General features: G+C 44.8%; 1 long non-coding RNA gene across 1 annotated transcript; it reads right to left on the reverse strand.

Annotated features, from left to right (window-relative positions):
• Positions 1-385: 385 nt before the first annotated feature.
• On the reverse strand, positions 386-19272 carry LOC141730072 (uncharacterized). The gene is made up of 5 exons (XR_012581532.1): positions 18768-19272; positions 13717-13851; positions 8295-8418; positions 4827-4894; positions 386-1243 (listed from the first exon to the last, which is right to left on the reverse strand). It is a non-coding gene; the product is annotated as an uncharacterized LOC141730072 (long non-coding RNA).
• Positions 19273-19911: the final 639 nt, after the last annotated feature.

Here is a 19911-nt window from a genome sequence, read left to right on the forward strand (position 1 = left end):
CTGACAGATTTGGATGCAGCAGGGAGATGCTGAAAATGGTGTTTTGTAAATGTGTCTGAACTTGTGAAAGGAGTTAAAGCTTCTGTGCTGGCTTTTCCCTCTCTTTTAGTATAGTATATAGGATTTATATTTAGTATAGGACACCTCAGCTGTATCTCCGCTGTCCTGGACCTTCACCTCTCCAGCAGAGATTAAATTCAAATATTCACACAGCAACAATTAAACTCAAGGAATTAAAAACATCATTTTAAATCCAGTTCCATGTGAAAATGAATCTTTAAAACTTAATATAAGTTTTGACTTAATCTAAAGTAAAAATGTCAATCTGTTCTTTCTCCTCATGATTAGACACATTTAAAATAAAATATAAGAAGTTCATTAATCATTTCTTCACACTCATAAAGCATTTATCTGCTTGTTAAATGTAACAGAACTGCACCTTTGTTTTATGTTTGCCAGGAGCTACTTCACACAAGGAATTTCTAAGGTGATTTAAAAAAATACTTTGCATTAGATAAAAGGAAATAAATAGAGAAACCAACTTACTGTCAGTGAAATCAGTTTGTGTTTATAGTAACCATTAACATTGCTGTAAAGAATTCTAGGTAAAGTTAAGATTTCAAATTAAATTCCAGAGATGGCACAGCCAGATCTATGCAAGACTCCTGGATGAGTATCCTTGCATTATCCATAGGTTATTTCACCAACATCCTCATGTTTAGTCTACGATAAGACTATAATTTAATCATGATTCAAAGATAAAATATTTGAAAAAACCTCAAACTTCTTCTTGCAATTATGGACTCCAGAATAAAAAGCATTTTGGAGCTGCCTCATCTGTGGGCACTCCAGCATCCCTGCTTTTATCAAACATCTGAGATGTGGAATTTTGTGACAAGAACCCTCCACTGTAGGGGTGTAAAAGTGGATATTCCAAAGAAGGATTTCTGTTCGCCCATCGAGGATCTGAGAACTCCCCAAATTAACTCCACAAAGCAATGTGCCCTATCAGGGCTCTGCTTTGTTTTCAGCGTGTAAAACAATGTCCCAAGGTTTTGTTTGAAGGATTCACACTTCCAAAGGGAGCAGCTCTGCCCCGTGCCTCCCCCAGAATTCCACAAACATCAAAGGCAAGGTGGCTTTGTTCAGAATTGGAGGTGTTTTCTCAGGGTTAAAGAGAGATAACAAACTCCTCGTGTGCTGATCCTCTCCAAAGATTTCTCCACTCTGAAGATAACAGACACTTAAAAAAGGAAGGAATAACAAGATGGAAAAGGAACATTCAGCAATGTTCTTCAATGGCTTCTCCAAAACATTATGGTGCCCATAGATCCATAGATCCACGTGGAAGTTCAAACATCCCAATCCCAAAAATTGGAGCCTGACATGGCTCCTTCTCCATCCCTGTATGGTCCCATCCCTGTCCCATCCCTGTCCCATCCCTGTCCCATCCCCGTCCCTCTCCCATCCCTGTCCCACCCCCATCCCTGTCCCATCCCTGTCCCAGCCCCATCCCTGCTCCATCCCAGTCCCATCCCTGTCCCAGTCCCATCCCTGTCCCATCCCTGTCCCAGCCCCATCCCTGCTCCATCCCTGCCCCATCCCCATCCCCGTCCCACTCCCATCCCTGCCCCATCCCAGTCCCATCCCTGTCCCAGTCCCATCCCTGCTCCATCCCTGTCCCATCCCTGTCCTTGCCCCATCCCTGTCCCATCCCTGTCTCAGCCCCATCCCTGTCCCAGCCCCATCCCTGTCCCAGCCCCGTCCCTGTCCCAGTCCCATCCCCGTCCCAGTCCCATCCCTGTCCCAGCCCCATCCCTGTCCCATCCCTGTCCCAGCCCCATCCCTGTCCCAGCCCCGTCCCTGTCCCAGTCCCATCCCTGTCCCAGCCCCATCCCTGTCCCATCCCTGTCCCTGTCCCATCCCTGTCCCTGCCCCATCCCTGTCCCTGCCCCATCCCTGCTCCATCCCTGTCCTTGCCCCATCCCAGTCCCATCCCTGCCCCATCCCTGTCCCAGCCCCATCCCTGTCCCATCCCTGTCCCATCCCTGTCCCATCCCTGCTCCATCCCTGTCCCATCCCTGTCCCAGTCCCATCCCCGTCCCAGTCCCATCCCTGTCCCTGCCCCATCCCTGTCCCAGCCCCATCCCTGTCCCTGTCCCATCCCTGTCCCTGCCCCATCCCTGTCCCTGCCCCATCCCTGCTCCATCCCTGTCCTTGCCCCATCCCTGTCCCAGCCCCATCCCTGTCCCATCCCTGTCCCTGTCCCATCCCTGTCCCTGCCCCATCCCTGTCCCTGCCCCATCCCTGTCCCATCCCTGTCCCTGCCCCATCCCTGTCCCATCCCTGTCCCTGCCCCATCCCTGCTCCATCCCTGTCCCAGCCCCATCCCTGTCCCATCCCTGTCCCTGCCCCATCCCTGTCCCATCCCTGTCCCATCCCTGTCCTTGCCCCATCCCTGTCCCAGCCCCATCCCTGTCCCATCCCTGTCCCATCCCTGTCCCAGCCCCGTCCCAGTCCCATCCCTGTCCCTGTCCCATCCCTGTCCCACCCCCATCCCTGCTGTCTGAGGGTTATTTCCCCTCTCCAAGGCCCTCTCTCTGCTGCAGTGCCCCACTTTCCTCTTCTGCTTTGCTGAAGTTTAGATAAAAAACCCACCCAGCCACAACCCCCAAGTGCCTCAACAACAAACCCCTGAACAAAGCAGCGAGTGAGTACTTTTTAACACGGGATGGAATGTTCTTAAGCAGTTCTGGAAAATAAATAAGACTCAAATCCTGTAATTCATTCTTCTGTATCTGAGGCAATACAATGTGCATTTTTTGTAGGTTGGCTTTTTGCTTCCAATAGCTTTGTAATAGTCTTATCCAAAAGATGAACTGCAACCGATTTTTCTTTTTTTCCTTGGGTATTTTTTTTTGGCATAAGGTTCTTTTCTCTCTTGGAAACAAAGATTTAAAGAACAGAGATTTTGTTTTAAGATCTACAGCAAACAGGCCTTAGGTTTGATTATTTACATTTGAATATTAGAAGACTTTAAATAATCTGCCTGTGAAAGACAAATAAATTAAGTCTTCAGAACTGAGAGAACAGAGTTTTAATCGTGTTTTCTGAGAGGAAAAGGATAAACTGTAAAATGTAGGTTATTACTGCTCCCTGAAATATCATTGCAGTTGCAGAGTGAGAAGATAGAATGATCTGAAAACTGTTTGGGCATTTGAAAAAAAAAGTTAAAAATATTCAAAGTACCAGAGAAACCAAAGGTTTGTAATAAACACAGCATGCTCTGGGGAGGAAAGATGATATAATTGTTGGGATGAGTCCCATAATTACAGGACATGGCCATAACAGGCAACAGAGGGAATAAAAACCAGTTTAACACTGTTAAACTGGTTTTAAACAGTGTTAAACTGGTGTTACACTGTTCAAACCAGTTTATTTGGATTTGGATTATACTGGTTTAATATACACATATATACTGGGTTTATACATGGTCCTAAACTATTAAAAAACTGCAGGCCAAAAAACAGTTCATCCTTTGAATCCAAATTCAATCCTGGCTATCCAAGCAGTTGGTTTAGCTCAGTGGTTATGGATATTGCTCTACCACGGGTCTAATTCCCACATCCCACATGGAGAACTTCACCACTTTTAGTGGCTGTAGGACGAAAATCCACCCACAAAACCAGGCAGTGGGAGCAGTTCCAGTCACAGGACATCTGGATCATCTCTGCAGAACAACATTTCCCGCTGCCTTAGTGCTGGCCAGCTGCACAGAGGGGCTGTTGGCGCTGTCAGTGCTCCAGGATTCACTCCTGCTCTCCCCTCTCCCTCCTGTGCTCCCTCAGCCTGGCTGGGATTTCATGGCAGCTCTGACTGCAGCACCACAAAACCCAATTATGCAAAATGAAGCTGGTGATAACGGGGCCATTCCTCCATGGGAAGCCTCGATTTTATGGACTGGAAATGGAGATGGAGGAATGGTGAAATCTTATTTACAGAGCAGATCCCTCCTTCCTGGGAAGTTAGAGCAGCAGAGTCTTCCAAGAGTGGCTGCAAACTGATTATCTATTACAGCGACTTTAGACGGTCACTGTGGTGAGAGAAGGACAAGAATCTTGTTTCTTGATCAGAAGGCTGATTTATTGATATAAGATATATAATACATTATAACTATACTAAAAGGAAGAAAAAGAGAGGTTGCAGAGAGCAGCTATGCTAAGAATAGAATAGAAAGAATGAATAACAAAGTTCTGTGCCCAGGGAATCTGTCCCTGAGCTGCTCCTGTGATTGGCCTTTAATGGTACACAAGGAAGATGAGCCAATCACAGGGACACCTGCTACATTTCACAGCAGCTGATAACAACTGTTTACATTCTTCTTCTGGGGCCCTTTGCTTCCCAGAAGAAGGAGAAATCTCAAAGAAAGGATTTCTATGAAGAAATGTCTGCAACAATTATCCCAACAGTTGTCCAAGGATTTATTAATTATTTCAATCAGGGAGTCCAATATTCTGTCAGAATAACTTTTTGTTGTTGCGTTGGGATGTCTTAAATCTTGACCATCGTGGCTTTGCTTTAAAAACCATTTTTTCTCTTAAAATAACTGACAAAACTATTTGTGGCAAGAACAGCCTGAGATATCCAAGATTTCCGTGCACTCAAGAGTTCAAACTTAGTTATCTTCTATCCCTACTTAACAAAATCTCCCTGAGTTTGTTAATAAGGAAAGAAAGATTTCAGGACAAAGTATCCAAAAATCCAAACACTTGTAATGCTCCCAGTTGTGACCACAAAAGGAGATGTAAAAACTCGACAAATCCTACCTCAGAGGAATCCATCATGTTCCAGCAGAAACAATACCCAGCGATCAGAAAAGTTGTTTGACATTATTCTGTGAAGAAAAGGACATTTGTAAAGGGATTCATGAGAATTAGAACCAAAATCTGAAAAACAAATAGGATTTGATGATGAAGCTCCCATACAGAAGTTACGAAACGCTCCCCCAGCTTAAATCTGTTGGAATGCATTATATAAGGACATATAAAATCAGCTATAATCTGTATAAATACAGTGCCTGCAGCTTTGTTCATGGAGGAGGGACATGAGGAATTACATCTCTTCCTAGGGAAGCTCCCCAGCCAGGAATTTGCCTACAAAATTGAAGACAGAATGCGTGATAGGAGTACAGAAAGCAAGAAAATAAAGGCCAGAAGGATGATGGAGTGCTCAGAGTGCATCAGCACCCTGGCTGCTATTTTACATGTAAATATTGTAGCAAAACCAGATTTTAAGAGTTTTGGGAGAAGTTAAAAAAGTAGATTTGCACATGAGCAAAGATGACTGATTTATTGACTGAGTATTTTTTAGCTGCACATGGGAGCTGTTGTCCCAGTGTGATCCTGGCAGGAGCCAGGCCTGGAAGAATAAATGACAAAAATAAGATTTCAGAGATGCACCAGCTGTTAACAGCGCTAGAAACAAATCAACCTACAGCTATTTAAAATAGAAAATCGGCTGAGAAATTCATAGGACTAAATTCCATGCTCCATAAAGCAGACTGGGAAAGGCATTATCAGCTGGTTTTTCAGCGGGCAAGATAGCCCTTATCACAAAAGATGTGATATGGACAGGACTTATGTGTGGCAGCAGATATCAGAAACCTGCCATGGAAACGGCAAGTGAAGCCTGAACACCGGAAAAGTTTTATTAATGTCTCTTTTTACCGTTCCTCCATCTTTGCATTCAATTTCTGAATTAAAACATTTTGATTTCTGCCAACAGTGACACCGTGCTCAACTTTACCTTGCAAGAAATCTCTGTGGTTCAAACGTGTCCCAACAACCTTTTACTTTCCCTGGAAATGCCAGGAATTGTTCCATTGATTCCCAGAACACTCAGATCAGCCCCATCATCCTTTTAGAACATTCCCATTTTCCCTGGAAACTCCAGGAATTGTTCCATTGGTTCCCAGAGCACTCAGATCAGCCCAAACATCCTTTTAGCACATTCCCACTTTCCCTGAAAACTCCAGGAATTGTTCCATTGATTCCCAGAGCGCTCAGATCAGTCCCAACACCCTTTTAGCACATTCCCATTTTCCCTGAAAACTCCAGGAATTGTTCCATTGATTCCCAGAACACTCAGATCAGCCCCATCATCCTTTTAGCACATTCCCATTTTTCCTGGAAACCCCAGGAATTGTTCCATTGGTTCTGAGAGCGCTTGGATCAGCCCCATCATCCTTTTAGCACATTCCCACTTTCCCTGGAAATGTCAGGAATTGTTCCATTGGTTCCCAGAGCACTGGGATCAGCCCCATCATCCTTTTAGCACATTCCCACTTTCCCTGAAAACTCCAGGAATTGTTCCATTGATTCCCAGAGCACTCAGATCAGCCCCATCATCCTTCTAGCACATTCCCACTTTCCCTGGAAACTCCAGGAATTGTTCCATTGGTTCTGAGAGCGCTTGGATCAGCCCCATCATCCTTTTAACACATTCCCACTTTCCCTGGAAACTCCAGGAATTGTTCCATTGATTCATTGATCCATTGATTCCAAGAGTGCTCAGATCAGCCCCTTGGGACTGGGAGATAAATGTGTTACACATTCCAGAGCCAATCCTCAAAAAGAGCCTGCAGGAAGACGAATGCCTTCACAGCCATGGTTTCCACAGTGCCAATAAAAAATGGGGATGAGAAGGGATTTCGACTCCAAATAATCTATCCTTAAAAAAAAAAAAAAATCTCAGGGAAAATGCTGCATTTTTCTTAATGGCATGTGTGGAAGAGGTTTTACAGTGACTTCTGTGAGCCAGAGAGAAGTTTGATAAGGGGATCCATGTTTGATAAGAGAATCCAGGTTTACCCCTGAAAGAATTTTTCTACCAAGGTTGCTGACAATTGGTTCTACCAATTCTACTCCTGAAAGAATTTTTCTACCAAGGTTGTTGAAACAGAAACCAAGAAAAAAAGGATAAATAAGAGCAACCTGCAGCTGCCCGTTCCAATGAGCAATTCCTTTGTTTGTCTCTCGTGACCAATGAGTAAAGTGTAAACTGAAGAGTTTTGTAAAAATGAATAAAAGGCACGTGTGCTAAAATAAAAACAGTTTGAAGCCTTCTGAAAATGGAGTGTGTTGCTTTGCATGGTCTCCATCTCAGCTAGGACAGGTGTGGGTATTTCTTCTTCCACTCAAGAAAATGTGTGTGGATCAGGGAAATTGTGGTTGTCCCATCCATGGAAGTGTCCAAGGCGAGTTTGGAGCAACCTGGTCTGTGGAAGGTTAGGGATGGGTTTTAATCTCCCTTCCAACCCAAACCAGTCTGTAACTCTGTTTTTTCAAGGCTTTTCCATCCAGGTTTTGCTGCTGATCCAATCAGGCAGCACAAGGTGACTCAGAGCTGGCAGGTCACAAAGAAGGAGCGGAGCACAGACAGCAAGTGCGTATTTCAAATTAGTTCTGGTCAATAGAAGGACTTAAAGATTTACCCAAGACAATTGTCAGATAATTTCAAATAATGGGGGTATCTGAGAAAACTGGTCTCTGCTGGTGGATGTTCTCTGAAATCACATTGATCCGATGACTTATAAATTATTTATTCAGCTGTGCCCTTAACCTGAAATGTGGGAATTATTGATTTTGCTTCATATATCATATCATGGAATCCAAATAAAGGGAAAAATACCATGAAAAGTGGCAGGGAAGCAACCCTCAGCCTGTGTTTATCTGTCCTGTAACAGAGAAAGGTGGGGAGTTTGCAACAGCAAATTTAGGGAGTGATTCTGATTTGGTGGCATCTGCAAAACACCATAAAGAGGATTTTTCTTTAGACTTCGAATAGCAGAAAAATACTTTTTTATTTAGATTGAAAATAAAAATATTTGACTAATTTCAAACAGAACCACTGTTTTTAAACTAAAACTTCAGCATCCAAGGAGAACAATGAGGGATTGTGTCACTGGATTAACAGGCATGGTCTAGGAAAAAGCAATCAAACTTTAAAGAGAATTTCTGAGGAAAAGCTGAAAATATTTGTTTGTTTTTAGCACTGGCTTGCACTGAGAACAGTAGAAAAGGACAGGAAGAAACAACAATATCATCATTTACAGTTCAAAAAAGTAATTACTATGAATTCCTTCACATTAATATATGATTACAAAGTTGTGTTATTAAAAAAAACAAAATTAAAAAATATTCTGGTTTAAAAACTGTATTCCCATGTCCCAAAAGGGAAAATACTCACTTTTAAATATTGTATTTTAAAATATTATATTTTAATAAAGTACTCACTAGTTAGGTGGCTTCTTCTGACTCCAGTGAGAATCACAAAATCTGTAAGAAACACTTGGACTGTTTATTTTTCATGTCTTCATGCAGCAAAATTTAGGAATCACCACTCCAAAAGTGTCTCCAGCTGTTGGAATATACAGGAAAAAGATATTAAGGAAAAGCATTATTCAATATTTTGGGGTTTTTTTTGCCAAATATTGTCATTGTGTTGTAAATTAATATCTTTATGAATTCAAATAAACCTTCAAAGTACTGAAGGGAGGAGTCAGCTTTGAGGATACCTTGCCAAAATTTGCTAAATTCTTCTTAAATTTATTAAAAGACATTTCATAACCTAAAATATAATACAGGGCTTAAAAATAAATCATTTGGGGGTACATGGGGATGTCACGTCTATGGAATGGAACATCTCTTCCTACAGGGAATTTCAATGAACTATGGGAGAAGAATTGAGAATTTTATTCTCTGTCCCCTTCGCTGCTCTGGAGTAAAATCCATCCCGTGAGGGCCAAAAATAAAAAAAAATAAACCAAAACCAGAAAAAAAAAAATCAATATATATATTTCTTCTTTCAGATTACAGTTGGCAAATTAGATCCACATTTCTTTGGGAGAAATTGCTTCAGCAGAAATCATGTCTATCAAATGAGATTTCAAATATCTCGTGTTTCCAAGGTTTTCATGGCTGCTTATATAATACAGGTACTCTATAGGAAGAGTCATCTCTGTCCTGGATTTGTTGACATAATCTTAGCATCACATTTTGGGAGATATTTTGGTTGCATGTGCTTGGCTGGTGCACTTTGGGCACTTCTGGCATTGGGTTTGCCATGGAAACACCATTGACCGATGGCCAAAGTTCCCAAAGGGAGGCACCAAGATAATTCCATTTTCCACAGCGGATGGACAGCAGGACAGGAGGAATTTGAACTGATCCCACTGTGGAGGTGGGCACGCCAGGAAAGCACTTGGAAAATGCTGATTATTTCACCTGTTGGGTGGAATTGCCTCACAGAGAACATTGGGTGCTGTCCGGTTTTCGGCTGTTTGGAGGGCCTGGAAAGGCCCGGGGTGGCCTTGGGGCAGCCCGCGTATCAAAGGACGAGAAGAGGCTTCAGTTCTTCTTTCGGTTTTTATGTTTATTAATTGTTTATCTAAAAGATTTTCTTTCGGCCCGACAGAGCTCTGCTCAGCAGCCAGCCATGAGCACACTCCCTGCCCTCCGGACAGTCACCTATCTTTATACCCATTGTTACGTGTACAATATTTATCATTTTTCCCCAATACCATTTATTCTTATTGCCCGGTGCACTTTTAGTAATGACCAATCCCAAAGTGCCACCATCACCACAGAAGATGGAGGAGAAGAAGAAGAAGAAGAAGGACAGGACACGCCCCAATTCCTCCATCTTACTCCTCTAAACCCCCCTGTACAGAAATCCTAAACCCTGTGTCTCACTCTCTAATTAACTAATCCCTTCACCATTCACCCCGGTGAAACCCTCCTATCCTCATACAGGTGTCGTCTCCTGTGTAGGATCAAAGTCCAGCCACCAGACACTTCTGGAACATTCCAGGACTCCCGAGCCCCCCAAGGGTGGTCTCGGTGGCTCGGCACCTCAGGACTGAGATGCTGAGATCCCACAGGGTGCTGCCAGGGTGACAGAGCAGGGAGGCAGCACAGCCTGAGGTCACAGACAATGGGATCATGCAGGAGAGGATGGATAATTTAATATCAGGTCATGTTTGGAATGCATTGTCCTGCTGTGTGACATCATTTCCAGCAGGGCTGGGAGCACACAGCATTTTATGGGTTTGCATCTCAAGCACAGTTCTTTTTCTTCTGCTAAGTGGGCAGGAAGGCACCGCCCAGGACAATGAAACTTCAAAATGCTTTTGATAATTGATAAAATTTGATTATTGAATTTTGAGATCCCCACCTGCAGAGCTGCCCCAGCACAGCAGGGACCTGGAGCTGCTGGAGGAGCCCAGAGGAGGCTCCAGGATGAGCAGAGGGATGGAAGGGAGGAAAGGCTGGGAGAGCTGGGGGTGCTCACCTGGAGAGGAGAAGCTTTGGGCTGAGCTCAGGGTGGCCAGGAGGAGCTGCAGGAAAGATGGAGAGAGACTTTGGAGAAGGGATGGAGGGACAGTGTTGAAAGCGAAGGGAGACGACCCATCCTTGTTGATCAGCATCGACTCCGTTTATTGACTCAATCAGTCACTTTTTATAACCGTGTTAATTAAGTTCATGCATATTGCAAAATCCGAGCTCATCATAGGCTACAGAGCAAACTCTAACCCCTCCTTTTGTTTTCAGTACTTGTGGTTTGTGTTCTCACCGTGATATGAGTGGTTCTCAAAACTCACATTTACTTTCCCAAAACAGACAAAGATAGAATGTTATGAGAAAACTGTCTGAGAACCCTGAGAACCCAGTTGTTTACAGAAACAGGCTGTGAGAATTGCTGCTTTCAGCTGTATATTCTCATGGCCTCTTTCTTTAAGCCATGTTTGAACCAAGCTCTCCACAGGACAGGACACAGGGAATGGCTCCCGTTGGTTTTTCGGCTGTTTGGAGGGCCTGGAAGGGCCCAGGGTGGCCTTGGGGCAGCCCGCGTATCGAAGGACGAGAAGAGGCTTCAGTTCTTCTTTCGGTTTTTATGTTTATTAATTGTTTATCTAAAAGATTTTCTTTCAGCCCGACAGAGCTCTGCTCAGCAGCCAGCCATGAGCACACTCCCCTGCCCTCCGGACAGTCACCTATCTTTATACCCATGGTTACGTGTACAATATTTATCATTTTTCCCCAATACCATTTATTCTTATTACCCGGTGCACTTTTAGTAATAACCAATCCAAAGGTGCCACCATCACCAAAGAAGATGGAGGAGAAGAAGAAGAAGAAGAAGGACAGGACACGCCCCAATTCCTCCATCTTACTCGTCTAAACCCCCCTGTACAGAAATCCTAAACCCTGTGTCTCACCCTCTAATTAACCAATCCCTTCACCATTCACCCCGGTGAAACCCTCCTGTCCTCATACAGGTGTCGTCTTCTGTGTAGGATCAAAGTCCAGCCACCAGACACTTCTGGAACATTCCAGGACTCCCGAGCCCCCCAAGGGTGGTCTCGGTGGCTCAGGACTCAGATCCTGAGATCCCACAGGCTCCCACTGAGCCAGAGGGCAGGGCTGGATGTGATTTGGGAATTGCTCCCTGGGAGGGTGGGCAGGGCTGGGATGGATTCCCAGAGCAGCTGTGGCTGCCCCTGGATCCCTGGCAGTGCCCAAGGCCAGGCTGGACACCTGGGACAGGGAAGGTGTCCCTGCCATGGCAGGGGGTGGAATGTGATTACTTTAAGGTCCCCTCCCACCCAAACCATTCTGGGATTCTAAGCACAAACTTTGCAGCTTCAGTCCCACTCCAGAGTTTGTGGATCCCTCTGGGCTCTGCCAGAATTGCTCATTCCCAGTTTTTTCCCCTCAAAGACCTGGAATATCCAAGTGCCAGCTGAAGGCTCCATAACGGTGTGCTGTTGGGACAAAGCAGCAGGAGAGGCACTGAAATTTCAAATTTTAATATTTTACCATCTCTTCGAAGATATGAAATTTCACAGAACTGCAAATTAATGGAATTTTGTCTGCAAAAAGACTGCAGGATTCGATTTTTTTTTTTCCCTCCGGATTGTCAGAAATATAAAAGAAAGCCTTTTTCTCCAAAAACAGGAATTATCACTGAGTAGAAATAAACACATTTTACAATTTATGATGCACCAGTGTTCAAGCTTCTGAATCAAAACATTGCTGTTTGGAGCTGTGCCTTCCTTCACCTCCTTTTAAATCTCTTTTGTAGCACAAATTCCTTTCTTTTCTCTCTTACAGGTGGAACAGGGGCTGATAGCAAAAAATTAATCTATTCAACAGCAGCAGAATTTGTCAAAGCTTGATCTATGGCTCACTCTGCCTCCAAAAAACAGCTTTTCATAGAAAGTTGATGTGTTTTTTTCATTACTGAGGCAGCTCTCTATTTCATACCAGCGTTCCAACACGTGCTATTGATCCCTGTATTGGAACAATTCTTACAGTTCAGGCTGGCCTGTGGGTTTTTCAAACATTTACTGGCATTTTCTCCAAGGTCAAGGCCATGCAGGTGCCTGGATAAAGCCAATGAAACACAAGGGGCATTGTATGGTTCTATATTATTTAAAAATGAGAAATATATGAATCACAAAAAATACAGATTTAGAGAGCAAATGGATCCATTTAAACCACATTTTGTTTGGGTTTGTTTGGCAATGAATCTGGACTTCAATTCAGATGTAGGGTTTGAAGACCAAATAAATCTGAAATATCTGATTGAATTCAGGCTGGCTACCCTGGATCCAGACACGCTGCTGAGAGAGAACCTGCCCAGCTGAAGAAAATTCCACACCCAGTGAAAGATTGAAGGGTCTCAATTTTGAACAAATTGGCACCAAATCTGATGGGAGCTCTGGGAACCAAAACTTCTCCCTGAAGGGCAGAGGATCACTGTCCGGTTTTGGGCTGTTTGGAGGGCCTGGAAGGGCCCGGAGTGGCCTTGGGGCAGCCCGCGTATCAAAGGACGAGAAGAGGCTTCAGTTCTTCTTTCGATCTCTATGTTTATTAATTGTTTATCTAAAAGATTTTCTTTCAGCCCGACAGAGCTCTGCTCAGCAGCCAGCCATGAGCACACTGTGCTGCCCTCCGGGCGGTCACCTACCTTTATACCCATGGTTACGTGTACAATATTTATCATTTTTCCCCAATACCTTTCACCCTTATTGCCCGGTGCACTTTCAGTAATGACCAATCCCAAAGTGCCACCATCACCACAGAAGATGGAGGAGAAGAAGAAGAAGAAGAAGGACAGGACACGCCCCAATTCCTCCATCTTACTTCTCTAAACCCCCCTGTACAGAAATCCTAAACCCTGTGTCTCACCCTCTAATTAACTAATCCCTTCACCATTCACCCCGGTGAAACCCTCCTGTCCTCATACAGGTGTCGTCTCCTGTGTAGGATCAAAGTCCAGCCACCAGACACTTCTGGCAACATTCCAGGACTCCCGAGCCCCCCAAGGGTGGTCTCGGTGGCTCGGCACCTCAGGACTGAGGTGCTGAGATCCCACAGATCACAAAACCACACAAGGTTTGGGCTGGAAGGGACCTTAAAATCATCCAATTCCACCTCCCATCCCATCATGGCAGGGACAATTTCCACTGTCCCAAAATGCTCCAATCCCTGTCCCTGCTGGCCTTGGGCATTCCAGGGGTCCAGGGGCAGTCACAGCTGCTCTGGGCACCCTCCCACTTCCACAAGGTGGAATTTCTTCCCAATATCCCATCAAAACCTCCCCTCTTTTATATTAAGGCCAATTCCCTTGTCCCATCACCGTCTGGAGCACCTTCTGTGTCCTCTCCCGTGAGCTCTGGATGTTCCTGGGCTCATTTCTGGTGATCTCATTCCCTGCTGAGCATTCCAGTCCTTTCCTGGGCCGTGCAGTCAGTCCATAAATCTGCTCCGGTTTTATTGACAGCACCTGCAAAGCAGGAACACAGAGATTGTTCAAAGCCACCTTCCACCCACCCCATCCTGAATATGGAATGATTTTCACAGGGAAAAAACCTCCTCAGGATTTCACAGAGCAGCCTGGCAGTGGTTCCTTGTTCTTGTAAACAATTCTTGAGGCGTGTGAAGAGCTGCAAATGGCTCTGCGGTGAATCGATGCCTCTCAGGTACAAAGGGAGGCATTGTCACAGGATAATATCTCTGCTTTTCCCCTGCTTTTTTTTTTTTTCAATACTGGCAAAACAAACGCTCGGCTTGAAAATAATTCTCACAATATTTTGGATTGCCACTCGCTCGACAAATGTGAGCACGTCAAAATGAGAGGGGGGATTTGTCATGGCAGAGCCAGCTCCAGAACTAAACACGAGCCACGTCCTTCCCCGTGCTTTGTGTGCTGGGCAATCTGCTCCTGAGCTGGGAAAAACTGCCAGCGTGGGGATGGCCCAGGTGCCACAATGGATTTAAACATTCAGGTTGGGAACAATGACAGAATCCTGCTAAGTGAGGAAACCCCTCAGCTTGGGAAGGATGTTGAGATGCTGGAGCATGTCCAGAGGGGACAACGAGGCTGGAGAGGGAGCACAAACCCTGTGAGGAAGCCCTGAGGGAGCTGGGGGTGCTCAGCCTGGAGAAAAGGAGATTCAGGGCTGCCCCCATCACTCTCTGTGCTGTGGTGTGTTCTTAAGTTCGTTAGTTTGCTCCCCCCATTTTCTGTATTACTTCCTGCTGCTACCCTGCCAGTTATGTTGCTATGGAAATGAAACTGCTCCTCCCTTGGTTTCTCTTATAAAGTGAAAGTTGTTTCCTCCTTGGGGTCAGTCAATCACTCTTTTTCTCCTCCCAGGTTTCGAGAATTTTCTTTTCTCTGGGAGGTATGGTTGGCTGTAGCCCCGGAGCCCCTCCTATGATTTATAACAGTTGGTTACTTTAGTGTATCAGTTATGTTTCGTACCTCCAAATATGTATTTCTATTGGATAGCCGGGTTTCCCTGCCTTCTTCCCCCCTTTTCCCTTAAAACCCTCTCCTGCCCCTTGTTCGGGGCCATTTGCTGGGTGTTTCCCTTCCTTGTTGGTTCTTCTGTAATAAACCGACAGTTTACCCCCAGCAAGTGGTCGCCTCCTAATTCATCTCTCACCGCGCTGCTCCGAGCTATCCCCCAGCTCAGCCCGAGGCCAAGATGCCGAGGGGGGCTGGCTTTGGATGCACAGGGGCCCTGGCCTTCGCCCCTCACCAGACAGCCGGATTCCAGGGCCGTTCGCGCCCCCGCGCATCTCTGCACCCCCTGAAAGGTGCCTGTGCTCAGCTGGGGCTGGGCTCTGTCTGCAGCAGCACTGACACACCCAGAGCACACAGCCTCCAGCTGCACCAAGGGAAATACAGGCTGGAGAGCAGGGAAAAGGTTTGACAGAAAGGGTGTAAAGTTCTGGAATGTTCTGCCCAGGGAGGTGGCGCAGTCCCCATCCCCATCCCTGGGTGTGTTTAACAAAGCCTGGATGTGGCACTGGGTGCCAGGGTTTGGGTGAGTGTTGGGGCTGGGTTGGACTGGATGATCCTGAAGGTCTCTTCCAGCCCGGTGATTCTGTGAATTCTGTGAAAACATCTTGTGATGTTTATGGAACTTCAGAGGGATCAATATCCCAAAGCTTTGTTACAGGACTGCGTTTCCTGCAATGGCCCAAAGTCCCTCTCACCCATTTCCAGGCAGTCTGGAGCCTCTTGTTCCTTTGGCACAGCCCTTCCAAAGGGAATTTACAGGCTCTGCTTCTTCCACTGCCTGTTTTCCCCAAAATTTATGTTTAATTTGGGTCAATCTGTTTCCTTGTCCTATAACCCCTTCCAAAAGGGAACAGATTACTTCAAAATCACAGTGCAATCTAAGAGTTCAGTCTGGTGCACTAAATGGCATTTCTCATAAGGAAAGTGGATGGCCTTTCATGATCAATAAATTAATTGGGAAAACAAACAAAAAAAGCCAAGGGAAATGGATGCTAGTCTCAGAGTTTTGAAGATTTAACCATGAGGGGTAAAGGAACCAAAGCAGGAACCACAATACTGTAGAAAATAGAAATTATGTTGCTGTAAGAAGTCTCAGATATTAAAATATTTTTGAATTGTTCTTTAGTGCAAAGGCAACTTTAAAAAAATGCTTAACCAAATTCTGCACAGGGTCATTCTTTAAAATGGTTAAAAAGTGTTATTAAAACAGACAAACCCGGGCACAAAAGAATGTCTGTAATTTTAGCAGATGATTACTAACTGCACTAATTAAGTAGCTTTAATTGACTCAATCCAAGTCAAGAGACAATTCATGTGAATATTGCTGCAAGACTCAGCAATCATCATTTCCACAAAGTAACTTTTAAATGAGTTATCCTGCAGCTTTTATTGCTCCCAGCCCATGATTTACAGATCCCCAGGGCCATGGATCACTGCTGAGCCACTGGAGGCAATCAGCAAAAGTTTGGTCACTGCTCCTACACCTTCCCTGGAAACTTTGGAGGGTCCCAAGATTGTGGAAGATAAAGAAAATAAATGGGAACAGAGGGAATATATTTTCTGCTTTATGACTTCATTAAGCTTTCTAAATTTTTGAGCACTTTTAAAATATCAAACCATATTTTCTGGCTTTCCCCAGAAGAATTCCTTTTTTTTTTTTTTTTTCCCTGCCCTTCTTAATTAAGAGATGGGATATTAAAAATTCATTTAAAGGCACAAAACCAAAATATTTTAATTTTTGCAACCACTGCTTCTAAAAAATAATTTCTATACCTTGAAACGTGATGTAATCTTATTACTGAAAGTGGGCGGCTTAAAGTCATGGAATGGATGGGATTGGAAGGGACATTAAGGATCACCCAGTGTCACTCCTGCCATGTGTAGGGACAAATTCCAGTGTCCCAGGTTGCTCCAAACCCTGTCCAGCCTGGCCTTGGACATTTCCAGGGATCCAGGGGCAGCCACAGCTGCTCTGGGAATCCCATCCTCACAAGGAGGAATTTCTTCCCAATATCCCATCCATCCTTTTGGCAGTGGGAAGCCATTCCCAAGTGTCCATGAACAATAAAACCCCCTCAAAAACTCAATTAACCAACGGCATCCCCGCACACCAAGCTCTGGGTGAGTGCAGACGCAGTCCTAGAACAGGAAGCACCAAGGTCTTGTTTTCTGCTGTCTCATGGTCCACTGGGATTTCCTGGGATATTGGGAAGGAATTCCTGGCTGGGAGGGTGGGGAGGTGCCCAGAGCAGCTGTGGCTGCCCCTGGATCCCTGGAAATGTCCAAGGCCAGGCTGGACAGGGTTTGGAGCAATCTGGGACACTGGAATTTGTCCCTACACATGGCAGGAGTGACACCGGGTGATCCTTAATGTCCCTTCCAATCCCATCCATTCCATGACTTCAAGCTGCCCACTTTCACTAATAAGGTTACATCACGTTTCAAGGTATAGAAATTATTTTTTAGAAGCAATGGTTGCAGAAATTAAAATATTTTGGTGGCTGCCCCAGGATCCCTGGCAGTGCCCAGGGCCAGGTTGGATTGGGATTGGAGCACCGGGGACACTGGAAGGCATCCCTGCCATGGCAGAGGTGGAATTTGATGAGCTTTAAAGTCCCTCCCAACCCAAACCAGACTCTTAATCTCAGGGTCGTGGGTTCGAGCCCCACGTTGGGCGCCACACTGCGCGGGGGCGTGAACGGCCCTGGAATCCGGCTGTCTGGTGAGGGGTGAAGGCCAGGGCCCCTGCGCATCCAAAGCCAGCCCCCCTCGGCGGCTTGGCCTCGGGCTGAGCTGGGTGATAGCTCGGAGCAGCGCGGTGAGAGACGAATTAGGAGGCGACCACTTGCTGGGGGTAAACTGTCGGTTTATTACAGAAGAACCAACAAGGAGGGGAAACACCCAGCAAATGGCCCCGAACAGGGGGCAGGAGAGGGTTTTAAGGGAAAAGGGGGGAAGAAGGCAGGGAAACCCGGCTATCCAATAGAAATACATATTTGGAGGTACAAAACATAACTGATATACTAAAGTAACCAACTGTTATAAATCATAGGAGGGGCTCCGGGGCTACAGCCAACCATACCTCCCAGAGAAAAGAAAATTCTCGAAACCTGGGAGGAGAAAAAGAGTGATTGACTGAGCCCAAGGAGGAAACAACTTTCACTTTATAAGAGAAACCAAGGGAGGAGCAGTTTCATTTCCATAGCAACATAACTGGCAGGGTAGCAGCAGGAAGTAATACAGAAAATGGGGGGAGCAAACTAACGAACTTAAGAACACACCACAGCAGGATTCTGGGATTCATCCCCACCACACCTTCATTTACATCTGAGGCCTGACAAGAACAATTAGTCCCAGTACTTGCCATGAAACCCCTGCATGGATTTGCAGCCTGGTGTTTTATTGTTGTTCCATCCCTCCGACCTGAATGCATTCAGCATTCCTGGCAGCCAGCAGCATAAACCTCTCACTCTTTTTATTTGCACTCCCCAGCTCTCTTATTTATCTTTCTTTTCAGAAATTTCAGGCCCAGAAGTTTAACAGAGCATTATAAAGTTCCCTTCCCAGGTCACCATTGAAAGGACCATATTTTCTCATTTATAGCCAGTGTTTTACAAGGGATCAAAACCTCCAAATTGAGAAGATAAAGATCTTACCTAAAGACATAGAAAAAGCTTTGTACTAAAGGAACAACTTTAAGGCTATTTTAACTCAAACAAATGAAAAATCTGGACTAAAAGTGCAAATATGTAAAAGTAGCTCAGTTATTTCTGAATCTTTGAACTGTAACTGTGACTGTCTTAGAAACTGTTTAAACATATTTATTTCTGGTGCAGTCTTCTCTAAAAGGTAGAAAAATTAAACTTTTGCTATAATTTGTTCTCACTTACTTTTTAAATTCTTTTTTTCCTGAAGATATCCCAGAAAAATGTTTGTGGCCAACATTCTGTAGTAGGTTTAATTCATCCTCTTCTAAATAAATAAAATGAGGGAATAAATTAATCTGAAATCTGCTTGTCCATCCCTGAAGAATGTTTTCCTGTTCAGCCCCACAATGTTCTTTGTCCTCAACTTTCTCTGTGGAGGAAAACAAAAATATTAAATTAAACTCGCCATTTTTAACATAAAGACCTGCATTCCTCTTGATTTTTCTTTTAAATATGGTGGTAAAACTTATAAGGGACAAAACTGACAGTGCTGACACCACATTCTCCTTTTTATTTACTGGTTCTGGGAAGGGAAAGTCACAGTTTTAGTCAGCTGGGAGCTTGGCAGGGCAGTTTCTGGTTGGAAAATCAACACATAAATAAGTAAATAAATCGAAGCACTGTCCAGATTTGAAATCCAGCTGTCAGGGGTGATGTTTTAGCACCACACCTGTGAAATTTTACAACCTTTCCCTTTTTTTAACCTGATTTCTCCCCGTTCAGCCCAGGTGAGTGAGCACAGAGCAGCGGGTGATGCTTTTCTCAGCACGAGGAGCTGCACAGAAAAGAGAGGAAAAAAACCCCCAAAACCACAGGGAACAACTGCAACACAAAACTGAGCAGAGCCAGCCAGGAAAAACCACTGAAACAACAAGAATGTATAACAACTGCAAGGAGGAGTAAAGAGGGATAAATAAATACAGGTAGCACAATGCCAGAGCTTCAGAGTTCTAATGAGGGCAGTCATTGAAAATTGATTTTCCCCTCTGTGCTGCTTTTGATGTGAATTCCAGCCATTTGTTCCCTCTGTCGTTTATGGAAGGAAATCTTTATATTTGAGGAGAAGGTCAGTGCCTTTGCTTGGAGGGGTGGGCTCTGCAGTGGGGTGGGTTTGAAACCTTGGGGATGGTGACAAACCCAAAATTCTCAGGCTGATGCAGAGTTTGAGAAATACAAAGAGGAACTGGAGGCTGGAAAAGGCTCCAAAAAATGTGGAATAACGCTCGTGGGAAGGGAAACCCAGCAAAGAGACAACATTGTGCTACCTGTATTTATTTATCCCTCTTTACCTGTGGGAGAAAGCATCTCCCCTTGCCTTAAAAATTCA

Source organism: Zonotrichia albicollis, chromosome 9 (assembly GCF_047830755.1).
Source record: "Zonotrichia albicollis isolate bZonAlb1 chromosome 9, bZonAlb1.hap1, whole genome shotgun sequence".
Taxonomy (NCBI): domain Eukaryota; kingdom Metazoa; phylum Chordata; class Aves; order Passeriformes; family Passerellidae; genus Zonotrichia; species Zonotrichia albicollis.